This window comes from Balaenoptera physalus, assembly GCF_965194825.1.
Source record: "Balaenoptera physalus genome assembly, chromosome: 7".
Taxonomy (NCBI): Eukaryota; Metazoa; Chordata; class Mammalia; order Artiodactyla; family Balaenopteridae; genus Balaenoptera; species Balaenoptera physalus.
In genome coordinates, this window is record NC_138886.1 from 5,174,059 (window position 1) to 5,195,723 (window position 21,665).

Below are 21,665 nucleotides of genomic sequence, written 5' to 3' on the forward strand. Positions count from 1 at the left end.
TTGGCTCAAGTCACGAGGGCACGCCTCCCTCCCAGAGCAGACTCCGACGTGCCACCCACAGAGACTCGGTGATATCACCGACAGCACAGCCCAGGTCTTCCGCGCTCCCAGGGGAGGAGGCCGGTCCAAATGGTACTTTGTACACCCAAAAGCTTGTCATAAACAATTTTATTTCACCGGAAGGCTCACCATCTCTCACCTCGCTCTCATCTCCAGCACCACAGGCCACGCCTTTCTTTCTTTTCTTTTTTTAATTGAAATATAGTTGGTTTAAAGTATGTGTTAGTTTAAGGGGTACAGCAAAGTAATCTACTTATATATATTTTTCTTTTTCACATTATTTTCCATTATACATTATTACAAGATATTGAATGTAGCTCCCTGTGATATACAGTAAATCTTCGCTGTTTATCTATTTTTTTAATTGAAGTATAGTTGCTTTACAGTATTGTGTTAGTTTTAGGTGTACAAGAAAATGACTCAGTTATACATACATATATTTTTCAGATTACGCCTTATTTGTTCAAATGACAGACCCAAGGTTCCCAAGTCTGTACAAGCCCCAGAAAAGGATCTTCAGAAAGAAATCAAGTTATGATTGGAAAAGAAGATAGTCTAGTTTGCCCTGACTAAAATATAAGATTTCAGGACACAAACCCCGACAGATCTCTGCTGGAAATTTTATTCTTCAGAGGGAAACGCATCGCTTTAAAATCTAGTGTAGATGGGCCCTATTTAACACCTGCCCACCCGTAACAAGATACGCACATTTGAAAGTAGAGAAGCCTCATTATCAAATTTAGGAATATGTGTACTGGCCCAACTGGCCTGTTCTGGTTTGAAACAGAAACAAACATAGAAATGAACAATCCTAAACCGGCAGAATAATGAGATATACAACCAGCATACAGCCATTAGCAACATGAGTCAGTACTTTGTGCAAGGCAAAAAAAAAAAAAAAATCTTGAAAGCACGATAAAATAATCCTTCAGGAAAAAAAGAACTGAAATTTAAAAGGGGGTGGGGGGAATGGACCAACCAAAAGGCATAACAAACATCCCTCGCCCGGCTCCAGGCAACTACACGGTGCAGGAACTGGTTCTGACTTGCCATTCCTGAAATTCCTCTCTCCCAAGGTTTTCCGGCTCTTCCTTCCCCAGGCTCTCCTTTTACCCGTTTGCGCTTGAAGGGGCCCGGAGAGGACCCAGAATGCTGTAGGGCACGACAGGCCCTTCCACCATGCAAGCAGCATTAGGGAGCCAGTGGTAACTGAAATTCACAGGTAATCAAAAAGGCTTGTGGGAGAGGAGCTAATTCATCACCTCCCCTAACCAACCAGCTAACCAACAGTGCAGAGCCAGGCTGAAATCAAATAGAAAGGATGGGCCAAGAGGCAGGAAGCAGGAAAAGGAGGACTTGACCCGCTAAAATGTCTCAGTCACACAGCCAGGAGGAGGTTCCAAGGAGGTGTAACAAAAAAAAAAACAAAACACAACACAACCAACATGTCTGTGGGAATGCCAAAATGAACCAAAACAAACTTCCCACTAAACTGCACAACCACCGTATGTCCAAGCAGAGTTGTCTCCAAGGCCCTTTACAAACAAGCTACAGGTTTGGCCCAGAGGTAACCTGGGTCTCAGCCCTCACCCGTGACCAAGACTGGGGTCAGTCTCCCGAGTATTAGCCTCAGTCCTTCCTACGGTCTCCCATAAACAGCACACACCCCAGATTTGGCTGAGTAGCCTAGCTCTTCTAGGCCATTCTGGTGCTTCCAGGCAAAATCAAAACATTAGCTGCGGATAGAATTTGGGGTGGTTCCACCAACCAAGGTAACAGGAGAAAAAGATCAGGAACTAGGAGAAACAAACCAGAAAACTAGGTAACCGAAAACATACATTTTCATCATCCTCCCGTGGACGGAAGTGCTTTGCTGCAAATAGTATGTGAGGCTCCCAAGGGACCCAACAGATACCCAAGGCAAGACATAATTATTCCCATTTTACAGATGCAGGAGCTGAGGCTGAAACCTGCGTACGGTAACCCAGTGAAGACCAGAATCCAGGCTCCAAGAGACACACTTGCCCAAACAAGCAAATGATTATCTGCCATTCCCAAAGGAAAACAGTTATCCTCAAGAAGCAGGACTCCCTGGGCCTCTGCTTGTTGTCCTTGGCATCTAGTATCTTGTACTGTTCTGCTGTGCCTTAACCCGAGCTGCAGGAACAGCCTCAGAAGAGGCAGGCACCTCGGATCCAAGGACAGAGACCTACCACCACACAGCCCAGGTCTATGTAGTCCTTGAGGGTTCCAAATGCTGCTCTTTCCCATCCTCGTCTCCCCACAGAGCCCTAGCACGGAATAAGCAAGAACCCGGTGATGTTTTGTGCCCTGAAGTCTTCCCCTGGCCATGCCTTAGCCCAGCACCTGTGGCATCCACCTGACGGCTCAGCACAACGGGTGGCACCACAAGTGGCTAACTTCCACCCTAGGACTTGATGGCAGGCATACGAACAGCCATAGGAGAAGCAACTATTAAGCACCAACTGTGTGGCAGGCCATCTCCTAGGTCCTTCACCATCTTCAGGGGGAGGATGCAATGTCCCCACGTATGCCAATGAAGGCTCCGAGAATTCCAGAGTTCTCCGACAGAAGCAGGATTTGCACCCCAAAGCCTGGGCCTCCCCAGTCCCACCTTCCACCACAGCACTGCGCACACAGGGCTAGATGGCTGCAATTGTATTCGGAGAAAGCAAGCTAAGACTTCAAACGGACGATTACAAAAACCAAACTAGATTAGAATATACAAAGCACTTAAAATGCATACCAAACCTTAAAGAAAAAAAAAAAAATCTCAGGGGCAATTTAACAATCCTGTAAACCAAAGCCTTCTAAAGGTTTCTCCCGGGCAGCCATTTAGCAAATGACACACTCCGGAGAGCCTCCCCCAGCCCCCCTTCTCCCACTTCCTTCAAGCGAACCATTCCCCTGAAAAACACCTCCTCGGCTTGCCTAAGGTGGGCTCGGACCTCCCACGATATTTAGAAAGAGGGAGAAAAGAAAAGGAAAAAAACGCCTTCTAATTTTATGTAGGCAAATCCACTCTTCAGAGGCCCGCGATTTCAACAGTGCTAGGTTTTACTTAGGAGGCGGGGGGGGGGGGGGGGGGGAGGTGGAGAAAGAAAAAGGAGGAAAAACAACCCATCTGGCAGGCCCTGAGCAGCGACATCCTGTTTATTATTAAACATTTTCAGCAACAGAGCATTAAGTGTTTTGAAAATAATCCTCTTCTTCCCGCACTCAAACCGCGGCCGTCTGGGCGGCTGTTAACCCCCTGTCCCTGGCACACAGGCCGGCAACCCCTGACCATCAACTTCGGGGACACCCGGCGGAACCCGAAAAAGCTAGGCGACTCCACCCCCGACCGCCGGCCCCGAGGGTCGCCGCGACCCAGGCTCTGCACCCCGGAGCCGCTCTCGCTAGGAAGCAAGATGGGGCCGGGCGGCAGAAAACCAGCCCCGACGCCCCCGACCGCCGAGGCGCTCGCGGCCGCCGGAATGTGGGGCGGAAAGGCGACTCCGGGGGCTCCGGGGACCCGTCCGCCCCGACGGCCCCTCCCCCGGAGGCCCCCAGCCGCGCTGCGCCCAGGCCCGGCCCCGGGGTGCGGGGGCGACAGGGGCTGTGGGCCCGGCGTGGGGAGCGGCCCGACCCCGCAGTCAGCCGAGCCCAAGCCGCGCGGCGCCGCCACAACAATGGCGAGCTGGCCGCCCGCCGCCCCCCGGCGGCCCCCGGCCCGACCCCGCGGGCCAACGGCGGCGGCGCGGGGCGGGCCGAGCCCGGCGCTCGCGGACAAAGGTCGGCCGGGCCCGGGCGCCGCTGTCAGTCAGCCGCCGCCGAGACAAAGCCAGCCGGGCCGCGCCGCCTCCATCTTAGCGCCGCGCCCGCCGCCGCCGCTGCCGCCGCCGCCCCGGCCCCGCGCCGCCCCGCGCCCCAGGCCCACCTGGTCTGATTCCGCGGGCGCGACTGGGCCGGGCGATGGCGGTCGGGCTGCGGTCGGGCGCGGAGGCGGCGGGATGGCGGCGGATTGCGAGGCGGCGGCGCGGCTGCTAGCTCGCTCCCTCCCTCCCGGGCTCGCTCGTCGCTCGCTCGCTGGAGCCTCGGAGCCTATGTCTAGCCGCTCGCCTCCCTCTCGCGCTCGGCTCCCCGCCCCCCGCCTGCCACCGCCCCCGCGTCCTCCCGCCTCCTCCTGGCGCCGCCGCCGCCGCCCGCAGCCGCGCCTCGGCCAGCGCAGCGCCCCCTGCCGCGCCTCCCGGGATCCGCGACGCCCGCCCCGCCCCCGGGCCTGAGAGGGGGCTGGGGTCCCGGGAGGGGGAGGGGTATGAGAGAAGGGGGGCCTGGGAGGGGGAGGGGCTCGCGGGAGGGGCCCGGAGGAGGGGCTGGAGGGCCTAGGGGACGGAGCCGGGAGAAGGGGCCTGGGAAGGGGACCCGGGGTGGGGGGTCCTAGAAGGGGCCCCCGGAGAGAAGGGGGAGGGGTCCGTCGGGGGAGGGCTGGGAAGGGGAGGAGGCCCAGTGGAGGGGGTTGGGGCGAGAGGCGGGGAGAGAGGTCCGGAAGAAGGGGGGCTGGGCTGGAGGGGGCCGGGGCGGGTGAGGCCCTGACGCAGGGAGGGTTGGGAAGGGAGGGGTGAGAGCCCGGATCTCCGCCCCCTCCCCTTGCAGAACCGCAGCGCCCGCTGCCAGACCGTGAGCCCGGATCTTGTTAAAGTACGTATTTGATGTAAGCACGGAAAGGAAACTGAAGTAATAGTACATTGTTACTTCAAAAGCAAGGTTGTTGCACAGTCTAGATACTTTATTCCATTTTCGTAAGATGAAACATAATAAACCAATTCTCTTGAGTGTTTGTGTATTTGTGTGACTGCAAGACAAAAGGTCAGGGAGAATGCGCTCAGCTCTCGGTTACCTCTGCGGTGTGAGGTCGCGAGGGCTGAGGGGGATACTCACTTTTAATTCTAGATGATTTGGCAATTAGAAAAACAAACAATTTGAAAAAGCAACGACAAAAAGAAACGTATCTGGAGCCTGGAATCCAAATCATTTCTGGCAATTGTCCATATACACCGTAAACACCAACGGTGAACGCCAGCCGCAGGGGAGTGGTCGGTCTCATTTAATTCCAGCTCGGTGTTAGATATTATTGTTCTAGTTCACAGGTGAGGAAAGGAGACTCTGAGAGGTTAAGTAACTTGCCTGAGGCCACACAGTCAGACCTGGAAGGAAAGTTAACCCATTTCAGCCTGAGTAGGATTAGGGTTAAGGTTATGGTGAGCACTGAACAAGGTGCCTGGCACACAGTAGGCGCTCAATAAATGTTTGAATGTAGTTGGGGACTTCCCTGGTGGTTCAGTGGTTAAGAATCTGCCTTCTAATGCAGCGGACGCAGATTCCATCCCTGGTCTGGGAGCTAAGAGCCCACATGCAGTGGGGCAACTAGAGAAGATCCTGCATGCCGCAACTAAGACCCGACACAGCCCAATAAATAAATATGAATAAATAATTTTTAAAAATATTTGAATATTGTTGAATGGAGGAATGAGTGTCTGGCCCTTGACCTTGTTGGCTGGGAGGTAAGGGACTCTGGAACTCTTTAAGAACCAGGAGGTTACCTCTTTTTATTATCCGGTGAGAGAGAACAAAAAAAAAAGATGAAAAGTTTGGAGGGCTTTGAGTGCTCTGGAAGACAGGTGAGAGGATATCACAGATGGCAAGCAGAGAGAAAGTCAAGTGGGCAGGTGTTCTCCTCCGGTGGCAGATCTAGAAGGGGAGTGACGCCCTCTGGGGACAGCAGAGGCTGCTAAGTCCGTGGGATTTAAATGGCAGCGGGTGCTTCACTTGTATCACAAACCCCAGGTTTTGTCCCGGATTCAGGAAATCATTCTCATTCTGCACTTCTCTGGGGTGACAACAGCCACGATGATGGGTACTGTTTATTGAGCACTTCTCCCAGCTGGGCAGGCTGCTAAGCACTTTACAAGAGATAATTCAATGCTTGGGAGACAGTTATTATTGTTCCCACTTTATGGATAAGGAAATCGAGGTCACTAATGGCATGGGTGGTGGAGCAAGGATTTGAACCCAGCAGTGCTACTCTTTGACGTTTGACCCTTTCCTGGGGAAAACAAGGCTAAGATGCTGGGGCAGGTAGGGGGGCTGTTGTCCGTGATCTGATGCTGTCAACTGGGGCTGGCACCTGGGATTTCTCTAGGACTGTGAAGGTGCCCATCCAAGCTCTCCCAGAACTCAGGACCCAAAGAGGACAGAGGTAGGAAGGGGGAGGAAGAGAGCAGAGCATGAAGGCTGGACCAAGGCTGGACCTTGGGGTCATTTAGCTCCAAGAGACTGCCTGCGATGTAGAGAGGGACATTCAAGGAGACGGTTTCATTTCATTAAAGTTACTAAAAAGTAAACAGCAATACCCAGGGCTGGAACACTGAAAGGAGGTGTGGAATGAGTGCACCGAGCAGGGCAAAGCTGGGGAGAGCTGGCATGAACCAATGGGCAAGAGTTTGTTCAGTTTAGGCTCTTTTTCTCTTCTGCTGCTTTTAAATATCAGGAAACTTGCAACTCTGCTTAGGAGTGGAGAAATCTCTTCGGACCCCCAAACTGAGCCCAAGGGAGAATATCATCTACCTCTCACAGCGAATTACAGATTTCTTGAATACATAACTTTATTTGTCCCAAAATGTGATCACTGTTTTTTGTTACATTGAAATTTAATATTTTTGCATAATACTTGGGACTTCCCTGTTTGTGGCACAGTGGTTAAGAATCCTCCTGCCAATGCAGGGGACAAGGGTTTGAGCCCTGGTCCAGGAAGATTCCCACATGCCGTGGAACAACTAAGCCCGTGTGCCACAACTACTGAGCCTGCGCTCTAGAGCCCACGAGGTGCAACTACTGAGCCCGCGAGCCACAACTACTGAAGCCCGTGCGCCTGGAGCCCATGCTCTGCAACAAGAGAAGCCACCGCAGTGAGAAGCCCGTGCACCGCAAAGAAGAGTAGCCCCTGCTCACCGCAACTAGAGAAAGCCTGCATACAGCAACGAAGACCCAACGCAACCAAAAATAAATTATTTAATTAAAAAAAATACTTATAAATATATTTCTTTATTCATGATTTTCTTTTTTAAAACCACGTTATGGCTAGATATGGATCTCCTTTGCATTAATTTCACGTGGAATATGGGGAGCCCTGTCATTGGTCAGATTCAGGTTTTATTTTTCCTTTCACTCCTTTGGAAATTTGCCTCCCTTTGTATGCTCCCTCCCTTCTCTCTCTCTCTTTCTCTTTCTCTTTCTCTGCTTTTTTCTTCTCTAACCCCCACTGGCACACTCCGACATTCCCTCTGTCACAGTCCCAGGCTTGCTGATGGTCGTCATTTTTATACATATCTGTGTCCCCTACAAGACTAGGCGCTCATCCAAAGAGACTCACTGAATTATTCATTTTTTAATTCCCCAACACCTGGACCACAATCTGTGACACTTCGTAGGTGCTTAATGAAAGATGATTGAATGAAACAAGAAAAAAATGAAGGGAGAGAGAATCTTGAGACTCTCAGAGCAAGAATTTGACCTCTGCTAGTGCTCTGTCCAGCCCTGGCCTCAAAAGAAAGCCAGGAAAGCTTCCCCTCGTCAATCCACTGCCTGGAGAGTCTAAGACTTTGCTGGGTTTCTTTCATCCCTCCATCAAGAATACTCCCCTTTTGGGGCTTCCCTAGTGGCGCAGTGGTTGAGAATCTGCCTGCTAATGCAGGGGACACGGGTTCGAGCCCTGGTCTGGGAAGATCCCACATGCCGCGGAGCAACTAGGCTCGTGAACCACAACTACTGAGCCTGCGCGTCTGGAGCCTGTGCTCCGCAACAAGAGAGGCCACAATAGTGAGAGGCCCGCGCACCGCGATGAAGAGTGGCCCCCGCTTGCCGCAACTAGAGAAAGCCCTAGCACAGAAACGAAGACCCAACATAGCAATCAATCAATCAATCAATCAATTTTTTACTGAGCATTTTCGGGTAAGGAAATTAAAACACAGATTGAGTTCCCACAGGGAGCTGGTGACAGAGTTGAGTAGGAAGGAGAACGCACATTTGTTGAAGGTTTGTTGTGGCTGCACCCACTTTCTGTATATCCCAGCCTCTTCACCATGATTTTGTGAGTTAGGGTCTATCATCAACCCCATTTTACAGATCAATCGGTTGAGGCTACCGGATCTTCACCCACCACCGCCTGGCTGTCAGATGGATAGGCGAGCCTCTCTGGCCATCCAGACCTCAGAAAGCTCAGGAAAATCAGTGTCCAACTGAAGGGAAGGGAAGTGGAGGACCACTAGACACTGACCACAAACAGGGAGCCAGCCTTAAAGCGCTGGCTCAGCCCAGAGCCTGGGGGCAGCCCCAGCAGCCTCTCCTGGGGGCCCCATCTAGCTTCAAGGCCAAGCCACCCTTCACCCTTCAGAGCCTGCATCTTGTCCACAGCATGGCCATGCACACCACCCACAGGCTCCAGAAAGCACAGAGGCCCAGCCAGCTCACCTCAGCTCACCTCCTCAGTGGGTGTCCAAGCTAAAGCCAGAAGCAGGCACTGGGTCTATGCCTTTCCCCTGGACTTGCCCCCAGCATGGAACCATGGTTAAAAAAAAGTGCAGGAGTTGGAGTCAGACGTACCTGAGTTAGATTCTGTCTCTATCCTCATTTACTGTGTGTCTTTAGACAAGTGCCTCTGATTTGTTGAGCCTCTGAAAATTGGGGAAGGGGTCTGTCGTGAGAAGTTGAATGAGATGATGTATATTGGCTGTTAGCACAAGCTGGCATCTAGCGGGCATTCGGCACATGTTGGTTACTACTGTTATTCCTTTTTCATCTCAGACACATTGGAGCTTCCCTTGTCAGTGATCACTTGCTGTGTAACAAACAGCCCCAAAACTTAGTAGCTTGAAACAACAAATTGTAATTTCTCACCACTTGGTGGTGTTTTGGAAGGGTCTTCTCTTCCACCTTGTATTGACAGGGGTCACTCATGCTGCTGCACTGTCTCTTCCACCATGAGGTGTCTCATGCTCCAGGATTCTCCTTGTGGCCTCTCTCTCCAGCAGAACAGTCTGGGCTTCCTTATAGCATGGCAACTGGCTTCCAAAGGAGTGTACGTGGAAGCTGACAGGCCTCTTAGGAGTGCATTCTGTCAGTCAGAGTGAGTCACAGGGCTACCTCAGAACTCCCCCCCGCCCCACCGCCGATGGAGGGAGCAGCATATGTGTACAGAGAGGGGAAGATTGATGGCAGATTATTTGTACATAATCTTCCTGGTTCTCAGGACCTCCTGTGCTTCCCCACCCCATGTCTTATCCAAACCTCCACTCATTCTGTCTAATGAAGACATTCCATCTGACTGCAAAAAATATTTACTGAGATCTAGTATGGCAAGGCCAGTCAGAGTGCTGAGAAATGGCAAGATGAGAAATAAATAATCTGGGACATCCCTAGTGGTCCAGTGGTTAAAAATCCACCTTCCAATGCAGGGGATGCAGGTTTGATCTCTGGTCAGGGAACTAAAATCACACATGCCGCAGGGCAACTAAGCCCGTGCACTCTAGAGCCCACACGCTGCAACGAAGATCTCAGTGCCACAACTAAGACCCCATGCAGCCTAATTAATTAATTAATTAATTAATTAAAAATAAATTAATCATCCCTCTGTTCAAGAAACTCTCAAGTTAAGGGGTTTTCAAAAAAAAAAACCCAACAATAATAAAAACTGATTCATCAAGCTCTCACTACCTCCAGGTGTTACCAAGTCCAAGCTCCTACTGCTTGTGGCAAGACAGGCCAGTAAATCAAGACATGAGTTGTTGGGCCAAAAAACAGCGACTTTATCAAGAAAGCCAGCAGACCGAGAAGATGGACTCGTGTGCCAAAGAACCATCTTGCCTGAGTTAGAATTCAGGCTTCTTTTATACTGAAAGGGGAGGGAGTAAAGTCAAATATTTCCTGGTTCAGGTCAGCCTCCAGGAGGGTTGTGTTAATTTCTTCCTTCCTGCAGTCATTCTCAGGTGGGCCTGATCAGGATGTTTCCTGTGAGCTAAATAAAGGTATTTTAGCTTAATGCTCATTACCTGGGAGGCAGGGTCCCCAGAGATGGGCCATGATGTATAATTTAAGCTTATAGGCAACATCCATTTAGTGATCAACTTGTAATAGGATACAAAGTTTCTTCCCTATTACATAGGCATGGGCCTGAGCTGGGCCTGAATCATTGGAGCCTGGCTCTGGCCTGGTCTAGTGCATCCTCCTGGCCCAGAACTGCAGTAACTTGCAGTACAATCTAGGAACGTGAGGCCTACAATTTGTGCAGTGAACGTATGTGCCAGGATTCCTGGACGGGCCTGCTTTCATACTCTCTGCACCTGTTCTCCAAAAGGCAATTGTACTAATGACAGAGACTGTGAGTCCCAATTACAGTTCAGAAAATGTTGTCATCTTAACTGGAGGGAAAAAAGAATCCTAGTCCGGGGAGAAATTGGTTCCAGCTGGGGAGGCTGGGGGAGCCTTCTTGGTGCAGGTGCTTTTGACACCAGGCTTTGAAGGAAGACTGGAGTTTAATCAGAGGAGACTGGGGAAGAACATTCCAGATGGAGGGACCAGCTTGAACAAAGGCCCGGAGATGGGAGCATCTGGGCACTGGGAGGGGACCACAGGCTGGCTCGTAACCATCAGAAAAGTGGCCACATCCCAGGGAATGTGCATTCCAGTAGGAACGGGAGCCTTGAGGTAAAAATACGACACTTGGATCTGAACAGACAGCAGGGGGCCCAGCACAGACCTTGGCACTCACATCAAGGTGGAAAGCATCTTGGTCTCAGCACCTGACATAGGTGGGCTTAAAAGCAAGGTCTCCTCTGAGGGGCTCATGCCAAAGGGAGTTCAGGGCAGGGAATGCTGGCAATTTCTCTTCACATCACACCTGAGTCTTAGGAATTTGCCCTCCATTTTCCTCTAAGGAGAAAGACCCAGGAGAAGGAAAGAGCCAAGACTGGGGAATAAAAGAAGTGTGAGGATAAGATTTAAAACTTGGTAACTTCGGGCAAGTAAAAGAAATCACCACTTTACACAGTGGAAAATGTTGGGCACCTCATTCCATTCCTTTTGCTCAGCACTCGGTGCGATTGTTTTTCTGTATTATTTTATTTTATTTTTTTTGTATTATTTTATTTTGTATTAAAAATTTCAAATGTATATAAAAGTAGAAGGAATATTATTATGTCAGTGTATATCTCTAGAAAGGTAAAGATCTTTTAAAAAATATTCACAATACCATGATATCAAAATCACACCTAAAAACCCCAGCATTTCTTTAACATTGTCATATATCTCATGAGAGTTCAAAGTTGCCTGATTATATTGTTTCATGAAAACAAAACTTGGCAACTTTGGCTGAGAAAAGGCAGTGAAAAATTATTGAGGGACATGGCTTGGGAAGGGAAAGGAAAGAAGAAACTCACTAAGGAGGCTCCTAAATAAAGGATGGGATGGCGAGTACCAGAAAGGCATCCTACCTGCTCCCCTTCTGTACCAATGGCAGAATTCCCGAACTGTGGTCCTCCTTCCCAAGTAACCATGTCAGAATCTTCCTCAACATGGAGCCCCGGGAAGCCATACCAACTGAGGGATCTGACACGTGATGGGGAGGTGAGGATAAAGGTAGACTAAAGGAAGGTCATTGGCAGAAGAATTTAGGAATCAGGTCTTGCCCTCTGTGTCAGGATCCCAGAAATGTAGGTACTGGAGAAATAATAGATTTCAAAATATAACTTTCTATCATGAAAGGGAGGAGAAAACCCAAAATGGGAAAAAAATATTTGCAAACTATATATCTGAAAAGGGTCTAACATCCAGAATATCTAAAGAACACAACTCAACAACAAAAAGACAAACAACCCCATGAAAAAGCGGATAAAGGACTTGAATAGACATTTCTCCAAAGAAGATAAGCAAATGACCAATAAGCATATGAAAAGATGCTCAACATCATTAGCCATCAGGGAAATGCAAGTCAAAACCACAGTGAGATACAACTTCATACCCACTAGGATGGCTATATGGAAAATAACAAGTGTTGGTGAGGATGGAGAGATACTGGAACCCTCATACATTGCTGGTGGGAATGTAAACTGGTGTACCTGCTGTGTAAAACAGTATGGTGGTTCCTCAAAAAGTTAAACATAGAATTATCATATGACCCAGCAATTCTACTCCTAGGTGTATACCTTAAAGAGTAGAAAACAGAGGTTCAAACAAAAACGTATACAGGAGTGTTCATAGCAGCATTATTCACAATAGCCAAAAGATAGAAAGAACCCAAATGTCTGTCAACCGATGAGTGGATAAACAAAATGTGGTAGATTCATACTGAAATATTATTTAACCATTAAAAGGAAAGAAGTACTAGGACTTCCCTTGTGGCACAGTGGTTAAGAATCCACCTGCCAATGCAGGGGACACGGGTTCGAGCCCTGGTCCGGGAAGATCCCACATGCCGCAGAGCAACTAAGCCCATGAGCCACAACTACTGAGCCTGTGACCTACGGCCCATGAGTCACAGCTACTGAGCCCGCGTGCCACAACTAATGAAGCCGCGCTCCTAGAGCCCATGTTCCGCAACAAGAGAAGCCACCGCAGTGAGAAGCCTGCACGTTGCAACGAAGAGTAGCCCCCGCTCGCCGCAACTAGAGAAAGCCCGCGCGCAGCAACGAAGGCCCAACGCAGCCAAAGATAAATAAATAAATTAATTAATTAATTTTAAAAAAAACTTTAAAAAATAAAAAAAAGGAAAGAAGTTCTGTTACATGCTATAACATGGATGAAACTTGAAAACTTTATGCTAAGAGAAAGAAGCCATATACAAAAGGCCTTATATTATATAATTCCATTTATATGAAATACCCAAAATAGGTAAATCCATAGAGACAGAAAGCAGATTAGTGTTTGCCAGGGGCTGGGAGGAGGGGGGATGGGGACTGACTACTTAATGGCTGTGGGATTTCCTTTTGGAATGATGAAACAGTTCTGGAGCTAGAGGTGATGGTTGTACAACATGGCAAGTGTACTAAATGTCACTAAATTGCACACTTTAAAGTAGTTAAAATGGTCAATTTTATGTTATGTGTGTTTTACCACAATAAAAATAATCTACTTGAAATGGCACTTTTGCTGGTATCCTGGTCAGTTCCGTTACCGTCATTTGTTCACATGCGTTATCATTTAGATTTCCAACCTTCCTGGTGATATTTAAGTTTTAAGGGAGATACACATTTTCTGTTGTTTGTTTTGTTTTTGTTTTTTTTTTGGCCACGCTGCAGCTTATGGGATTTTAGTTCCCCAACCAGGGATTGAACCCAGGCCCTCAGCAGTGAGAGCATGGAGTCCTAACCACTGGACCACCAGGGAGTTCCTTCTGTCTATTTCTAAAACACTCACTTGTCTGGGTTCAAGGGGAAGTGGGGTTTGTGGAGCCAGCGACCCTTCATCCTGTGGCATCTGAGGAGCCTCCTGGGTCCCCATGTGGGTTTAGATGCCCCAATGATGACAAGGCTGCCAGGTTGAGGGGCGGTCAAGTGGATGGCAGATCTATTTTATACCTCAGTCTGAGTAGCCATAGTTTGTCTTTCAGCTAAAAATGGTGGTCCTGGAGAAAAGCAGCTAGTTCAGCGGGCAACTGAGTCATACAAGTCCTCTTCTTGGAGACAACCATTGTACCTTGGTACACCTCAGAAAAGTGCCTTTTGTGTACTTACCATTTTGTCGGACAAGATACTAAAAAGGTATGTCCTCAAGTGTTAAGCTTTAATAAAATCATTTTTACTACTTCATCAGGGACATTCTAAAGTAGAACTGGCCTTCCTTTTTCTGTGCAAGAGCATGGCGATGAAGAATGTAATGGCTAATAGTACCATTTAGAGCCACTGCTTTGATTCATGCTAAGGGGCCAGCAGTTTTACCCACCAACCGTACAAGTGTCTACACAGTGAAAAAGGCAAATAATGTCTTAGTATTATTATGAAAATGGTTTTGACCCTTGCAGTTCCCTGAGAGGACCCCCCAGGGGTCTGTAGACCACAATTTGGAAATTATCTGCCTAAGCATGTTTCTCTCCTGGTCATTTTTTTGGTAATATTTATTTATTTATTTATTTGGCTGCACCGGGTCTTAGCTGCCGCACTCAGGATCTTCAGTTGCAGCGTGTGGGATCTTTTAGTTGCAGCATGCGGGATCTAGTTCCCTAAGGATCGAACCCGGGCCACCTCCATTGGGAGCATGGAGTCTTAGCCATTGGACCACCAGGGAAGTCCTTCTCCTGGTAATTTAAAAGCAGAACAGATAAATCTACCCAGAAGAAGCAGGCTCACGTAGAGTTACTTTTTGAGCACATGATTCTTAATAGGTGCTCAATAAACATTTTTTGAATCTTGAGTAGTGGCTGCCACCTACAGGGCTTACCACATGTGAGGTGTTGTGCTAAACATTCTACAAACATTGTCTCATTGAGTCTAGCACCCCCATTTGACAGATGTGAAAAGCGAGGCTCAGAGAGGGTAAGGAACTAGCCAACACAGCTTATGATGACCAGATCCAGGAGTCAAACCCAGTTTTGTCTGACTTCAAACCATTGTGCCATACTAAATCTGTCTGGCAGAAAAATCTTCGGTCAAGAGTTAGATTGAGAAAAAGACAGGAAAATAATTAGAGGAAAATTTAAGAAAGTTTTGGAAATAAGTTTGAATAACTAGGCTGCCTACATAAATCTATTGTTTACTTCCTAGCCGACAAACTCAATGAAGACATATCTGTCCCATTCGCCTGGGCTGGTGGGTTAGCAGCTACTTGCAAGGCTGGTCTAAAGAGGGTATATTAAGAATGATGGGGTACTTCCCTGGTGGTCCCGTGGTAAAGAATCTGCCTTACAGTGCAGGGGACTTGGGTTCGACCCCTGGTCAGGGAACTAAGATCTCACTTGCCGTGGGGCAACTAAGCCTGCATGCCTCAACTAGAGAAGAGAAAACCCGAACGCCACAACTAGAGAGAAGCCCGAGCGCCGCAATGAAGAGCCCTCGCGCTGCAACGAAAAATCCCACGTGCCTCAATGAAGATCCTGCGTGCCGCAACTAAGACCCAACGCAGCCAAAAATAAATTAGATAGATAAATAAATAAATAAATCTTAAAAAAAAAAAAAGAATGATGGGGAATTCCCTGGTGGCCCAGGGGTTAGGATTTGGTGGTTTCAGTGCCGTGGCCCGGGTTCAATCCCTGGTTGGGGAACCAAGATCCCGCACAAGGGCTGGGTGTACAGGCCTTTTTCACGCCAGTGGAGGACTAGACACAAACAATAGCCAGAGGCAGAAAGACATGTCAGTTGGGCCCAGGTGTAGAATCCAAAATGCAGCAAAAATAATGGGACAGTTGGAATGCCCTGGGCTGGGTCCCCACAGGTCAGGGGCCACACCTGCCAAAGTTCTTCTAGAGCAGCTAGGCTGCTCTCAGGCTTTTCCCTGAGAGGCTAAGCTGAATCACTCCTGAGGTTATGCCTATTCTTTTCACCAGTGAAACACCAGCTGATAGTCTTGCCAGGTGTTCATTAATGCCTTGGGCCAAACTCCTTGGCCTTCTGGAATATGATCTGGCCCCTACTGACCTCTCCAGGCTCACCTCTCACCTCCTCACTTTCCAGAATCATAGCCTGCAGACTTGGTACCAACGGTTCCCTCTGCCTGGAAAAAACTGTCCCCAGCCCCACACAACCTCCTTTGCTTGGGGGAATCCTACTCAAACCTCAGGACTCAGGTTGGACTTCACCTCTCTTTTTTTTTAATGTTCCCTGTTAATTAATTAATTAATTAATTATTTTAAAATTTATTTTTTTTCAGCTGTGCTGTGCGGCATGCAGGATCTTAGTTCCCTGACCAGGATTGAACCCGTGCCCCCTGCAGTGGAAGAGCGGAGTCCTAACCACCAGACTGCCAGGGAATTCCCATGGACATCACCTTCTTTAAGAACCCTTTCCTGTTGATACCCACCTCCAAACACCATATCTCCGTCGCTTGTTAGGCACCATTACCAGGGATGTCAAGGCTCACAAGAAAGATATGATGCTCACAGAGCTTATGGGCCAGTGTTTTACATTCAAAATCCTGCTTGTTGTCTTACTTGCCCACTAGGCTGTAAGCTCCTCTGGAATGGGATGGCGTTTGCATGTTCACTGCTATATCCCTGAATCTCACACTGGCACAGAGTACGAAGGAGCTCAGTCAACATTTGCTAACTCAATGAGCAAATGAAAAAGGAATCCATAGAGGGTGTGGAGAAAAGGGAACCCTCCTACACTGATGGTGGGAATATAAATTGGTACAGACACTATATAGAACAGTATGGAGGTTCCTCAAGAAACTAAAAATAGAGTTGCCATATGATGCAGCAATCCCATTCCTGGGCATGTGTCTGGAAAAAACTATTAATTTGAAAAGATACGTGCACCCCAATGGTCACTGCAGCACTATTTACAATAGCCAAGATATGGAAGCAACCTAAGGGTCCATCGACAGATGAATCGATAAAGAAGATGTGGTACTTACATACAATGAAATATTACTCAGCTGTAAACAAGAATGAAATGTTATTTGCAGCAAGACAAATGGACCTAGAGATGATCATACTAAGTGAAGTAAGTCAGACAGAGAAAGACAAATATCATATGATATCACTTATATGTGGAATCTAAAAAAGTGATGCAAATGAACTTATTTACAAAACAGAAAGAGACTCACAGACTTCGAAAACAAATTTATGGTTACCAAAGGGGAAAGGTAGGGGGGGAGGAGGGATAAATTCGGAGTTTGGGATTAGCATATACACACTACTATATATAAAATAGATAACCAACAAGGACCTACCGTATAGCACAGGGAACTCTACTCAATATTCTGTAATAACCTAAATGGGAAAAGAATTTGAAAAGGAATAGATATATGTGTATGTATAACTGAATCGCTTTGCTGTACACCGGAAGCTAACACGACATTGTGCATCAACTCTACTCCAATATAAAATAAAAATTAAAAAAAGAAAAAGGAACCCATGAAAAGGAGAGGAGAGGAGAGGAGAAAAATAGGTGAAATAGGAATGTGATGAAATAGGGAACAACATTTGCACCCACCTATGGTTACTTACACTCTCATCATTCCCCAGGCGGTGCTGGAGGAACTGGGCTCTGTGGATATAGGGCATAGGGCTGGGGGGAGGGTGCATAAAAGAAACAGCTCAAAGAGGGGTTTACAATCCTGTTGAGGAGCAGCGTGCACACATTTAAAATGCCATCACCAAACAGCATACCTTCGAAAGGTACAACGAATCTTGTGCCAAGTGAGGTCAGAAGTATTGAGAGATAAAAAAAAAAAAAAAAAAAGTACAATAATAAGAGAAATGGCTATGCGTCAGGTTGGCTAATGGCTGTGACAAGCAACCCCCGCATTTTAGCGGTGCATCTCAATTCAAGTTTATTTTTTATTTCTCCCACGTGTGTTTTCTTGATTGAGGCACTCTGTTCCAAATGGTGCTGTGGGGATTCAGGAACCTTCCATCCGCTATCACTATCACTAGTTCCGCTATCACTGGTTCCACTCTCACTCCAGAGAAAGGCACACCTGGAAGTGTGCGCATCAGTTCTACCCACTGTGCGCATCTAGTTCCATTGGCTAGAACTCCGTCTTGTGGCCCCACCTACCGGGAGGGGAGGTTGGGGATTGTAGTCTAGCGGAGTGCCCTGGAGGAAAAGGAAGTTGGAGGAAAAGGAAGTGGGAACTGCTAAACACATTAGTCTCTGCCACAGCTCTTTTTTTTTTTTTTTTAACTGAGCATCTACTACATGTCAGGCACCGTGATAAATAAGTTACATTCATGTTGTCATTTTATCCTTACATCACCTCTCATTTACAGAGAAGGAAACAGAGGCTCATAAAGTTTAAGTACATTTTATGAGGCGAAAGGCTCATGCTTGGAGAATCAATGTGGAACCAGATCATTCTGACTCCAAAGGCTGTAACTGAAAAGAAGTAAGGACAGGTTAACACTAGGGAGCTGCTCTGAGACTGCACCTACTCATTCAACATCATCATCATTTAAGAGCTTATGAGTGTGCTGGTTAGGCATTGATCGAAGCACTTTAATATTATTAACTCACTGAATTCTCCCCAAACGCCTATGAGATAAATACTGTTAATCCCCCTATTTTATTTATTTATTTATTTTTAATTTTTTTTTTTTTTGGCTGCGTTGGGTCTTCGTTGCTGCGCGCAGGCTTTCTCTAGTTGCAGTGAGCGGGGGCTACTCTTCGTTGCGGTGCACAGGCTTCTCACTGTGGTGGCTTCTCTTGTGGCAGAGCATGGGCTCTAGGCGTCCGGGCTTCATTAGTTGTGGCACGAGGGCTCAGTAGTTGTGGCTCGCGGGCTCTAGAGTGCAGGCTCAGTAGTTGTGGCGCACGGGCTTAGTTGCTCCACAGCATGTGGGATCTTCCCCGCCCAGGGCTGGAACCCGTGTCGCCTGCACTGGCAGGCAGATTCTTAACCACTGCACCACCAGGGAAGTCCCAATCCCCCTATTTTAAAGATGACGAAATTGCACAGAGAAGTTAAGTGATTTGCCTGAGGTCATTCTAGGCAGTCTTTCTCCAGAGCCTCCAGCTTTGCCCCGCTCCTGCCTCCGCAAACAAAAGGAATTGTTGTAGGGCACAGTCTCCAAAGTGAGGCGCTAGTACCCTGGGGAGGAGTCCAGCTGGTCCACTGGGGTGCGAGAGGGAATTATGATCCTTCTAGGCATCTTTGTCTTTATTCTTTAAAAAAAAAATCACACAGGGAACTATATTCAACATCCTGTGATAAACCATAATGGAAAAGAATATGAAAAAGAATATATATGTATAACTGAATCAATTTGCTGTATAGCAGAAATTAAACACAACATTGTAAATCAACTATGCTTCAATAAAATTAAAAAAAAATCAGTGATATTAAACTTTGCTATTATGTATTATACAGCTTGACCCTGTCGCCCTCTCTCAGCTGAGGATCAATCTGCATAATACATACTAGTAAAATTTAATATCACTGATTTCTTTCTTTTTTTTTTTTTTTTACAATAAACAGAAACAGAAAGTGTCACCTACACACCTTCAGTGTTTGGATAAATGGATCAGTGTGGTATGTTTAGTTTTAGTTGAGGTAGCTCTCACTGTGTGGACCAACGGTTTTAAAAGATTCCTGTAAAGAATTAACGATGACTAGACGCCCACCTCAGGTACCGCCTCCACCCTACACACCCCAGGCTCCCTCGAGCATGCCCAGAACCCCTACATCGCAGAGTGAGAGGCGGAGCCTGTGGCCACACCCCTTGTCTTTTCCCCGCCTTCCTTGTTTCTTCCGGAGGCGTCATTGGGTGCTTCACGTTGCGATTGGGCGAGCCGCGGGTTGTCGGAGGGACACAATTGGACAGAGTCGCCGCCTCTCGACCGGTGGCCAGCCTCGATTGGCCGAGGTGCTGTGAGGGGTTGGCCGAACCTACTCGTCAGCCAGGCTGAGACGCTAGGAGTGGGCCTGCGCCGCTCTGGGCGCTTATTTCCGGGTGCCTTGATTTGGGAGGCGTACGGCGAGCCCAGGGCCCAGGGGGTTGGGGGGCCGGTTAGGAGGTGCGGCCAGAGGGTGGAGGGGCCGGGAGAACCCGGGGCTGCAGGCGAGGCGGGATGGCGGCCGTTGTCCCGGGAAGGACCTGCGTGGATGCCAGTGGGCACCTTGGTGGAGGAGATTGCGATTAAACTAGACGTCGTGGTCTGACACGAGACCCCTAGCAAGATCACCACCTTGCCACCCAGTCTGGGAAGCCCTAAATGGATTGGAACCCAGGATTGGAGGCTTCTGCTCAAGCAGATGGCCACCACCCGTCAGGAGCAGTTACAGGAAAGTGAGTCTGACTGAGCTGGTGGAGCTTCTATGGCGGAAGAATGACCTGCGTGCCAGAGCTTTATGAGCAAGGGAAATGGAAGAAACAAATCAAAAAGCTAATTGCTAACAGCGAGGCCTCAGCCTACAAACTCATCTCCAGAGCCACGTGGGGGAATTGAAGACATTTGGCTAACGGAGAAGGATCCAGGAGAAATATGACCAGAACTCTGTGCACAGCTTCTCCTGTCTGAAGCTCTGTGACCTGGGGGCAAATAAACCCTGTCCTGGACATAATTCTTGCAGAAGAACAAACATCTGGGGGGAATGAGCTTATCTGCAAAGGTCATAATAAAGTTGTTGAAGAAGTTAAATGGAAGACTCCATACATCAGTACAAAAAGCCAAATGTTTTTCTGGATCAAGCTTTTTATCTGTGAGATGTCTGAGGCTCGAGAGAGATCCGACTGACTTTCTGAGAGAAGTGTTTTTGCAAACTTACTCCAAGTTCTCGGTGACTCACAGTGTACTTGCCTGTGTGATTAAAGTGGTAAGAATGGCAACAGCAACGGCCTGAATAGAGGGCAAAATTTCCACGTTATCAGAGGTAACAGAAAGCAATAATGATAGCTCTTGTGATGCCACTTGATTACACTTAATAAGCTGAAGCTGACTTTCCCATGAAAGTGAAAATCCCCACAAAGGGTGCTCCTTGGCCTTGAACCAGCATAACACACGATCAGAAGGACATCATGATACTAAAAGGTGAGGTCCACTAAGCCAGTCACCTTCAGGATAGTATCTCCAAGAGACCCGTGGAAACAGTGAGACTGAGGCACATAATGGGGTGCCATATAAGACAGAACTAAGACAACTTGAGCATTCTGCTTTACAGTTGTTTTGAAAAGGCTCACAAATCAGGTCATTAAGAGCATTCCAGAGCATTAAATTTTTCTAGGAAGATTAAAAACACTTGAGGACTTCCCTGGTGGCACAATGGTTAAGAGTCCACCTGCCAACGCAGGGGACACGGGTTCGAGCCCTTGTCCGGGAAGATACCACATGCCACGGAGCAACTAAGAGCCTGCACTCCAGAGCCCGCAAGCCACAACTGTTGAGCCCGAGTGCCACAACTACTGAAGCCCACATGCCTAGAGCCCATGCTCTGTGACAAGAGAAGCCACCACAATGAGAAGCCCATGTACCGCAACAAAGAGTAGCCTCCGTTCGCCACAAATAGAGAAAGCCCCACGCGCAGCAAAAGACCCAGTGCAGCCATAAATAAATAAATAAATAAATTTAAATTAAAAAAAATAAAAACACTTGAGATTATTCTGTGAGTACTGTATAGGACTACTCATATTTTTACTTTTGTCAGATAACCAAAGTTGACAAATCTGTGTGTTCTTCAGAACCAGCAGGGGGCGTATATGCTGAAACATCAATAATAATAACTAATACTACACAAATAGCCAAGGCTCTCTGTTTGCATCCAGGCACTGGGCAAGTGCTGTACATGCATTAGTCCATTAGATCCGTACAACAACCCTATGAAGCAGGTACCTCCACTTTAGAAATGAGGAAACTGAGGGCTAGAGAAGTTAGGCAATTACTGTGCTACACCACCTCCCCAAG

General features: G+C 47.9%; 1 protein-coding gene and 1 long non-coding RNA gene across 21 annotated transcripts in view; one reads left to right on the forward strand and one right to left on the reverse strand.

Annotated features, from left to right (window-relative positions):
- PRRC2B (proline rich coiled-coil 2B) overlaps window positions 1-4,172 on the reverse strand; it is an 87,726-nt gene extending 83,554 nt beyond the window's left edge. For 9 of the 20 annotated variants that reach the window (XM_082468078.1, XM_082468084.1, XM_082468083.1 and 6 more), the window contains exon 1: window positions 4,001-4,171. The gene's annotated coding sequence lies outside the window, so the exon portion shown is untranslated. Of the gene's footprint in view, window positions 1-4,000 lie in introns of all 20 variants that reach the window. The other 11 variants (XM_082468074.1, XM_082468070.1, XM_082468069.1 and 8 more) reach the window with 3 other exon arrangements.
- A 109-nt stretch (window positions 4,173-4,281) lies between these two features.
- Window positions 4,282-21,350, forward strand: LOC309663792. Its single transcript, XR_014265473.1, has 2 exons — window positions 4,282-4,376; window positions 4,717-21,350. It is a non-coding gene; the product is annotated as an uncharacterized lncRNA (long non-coding RNA).
- Window positions 21,351-21,665: the final 315 nt, after the last annotated feature.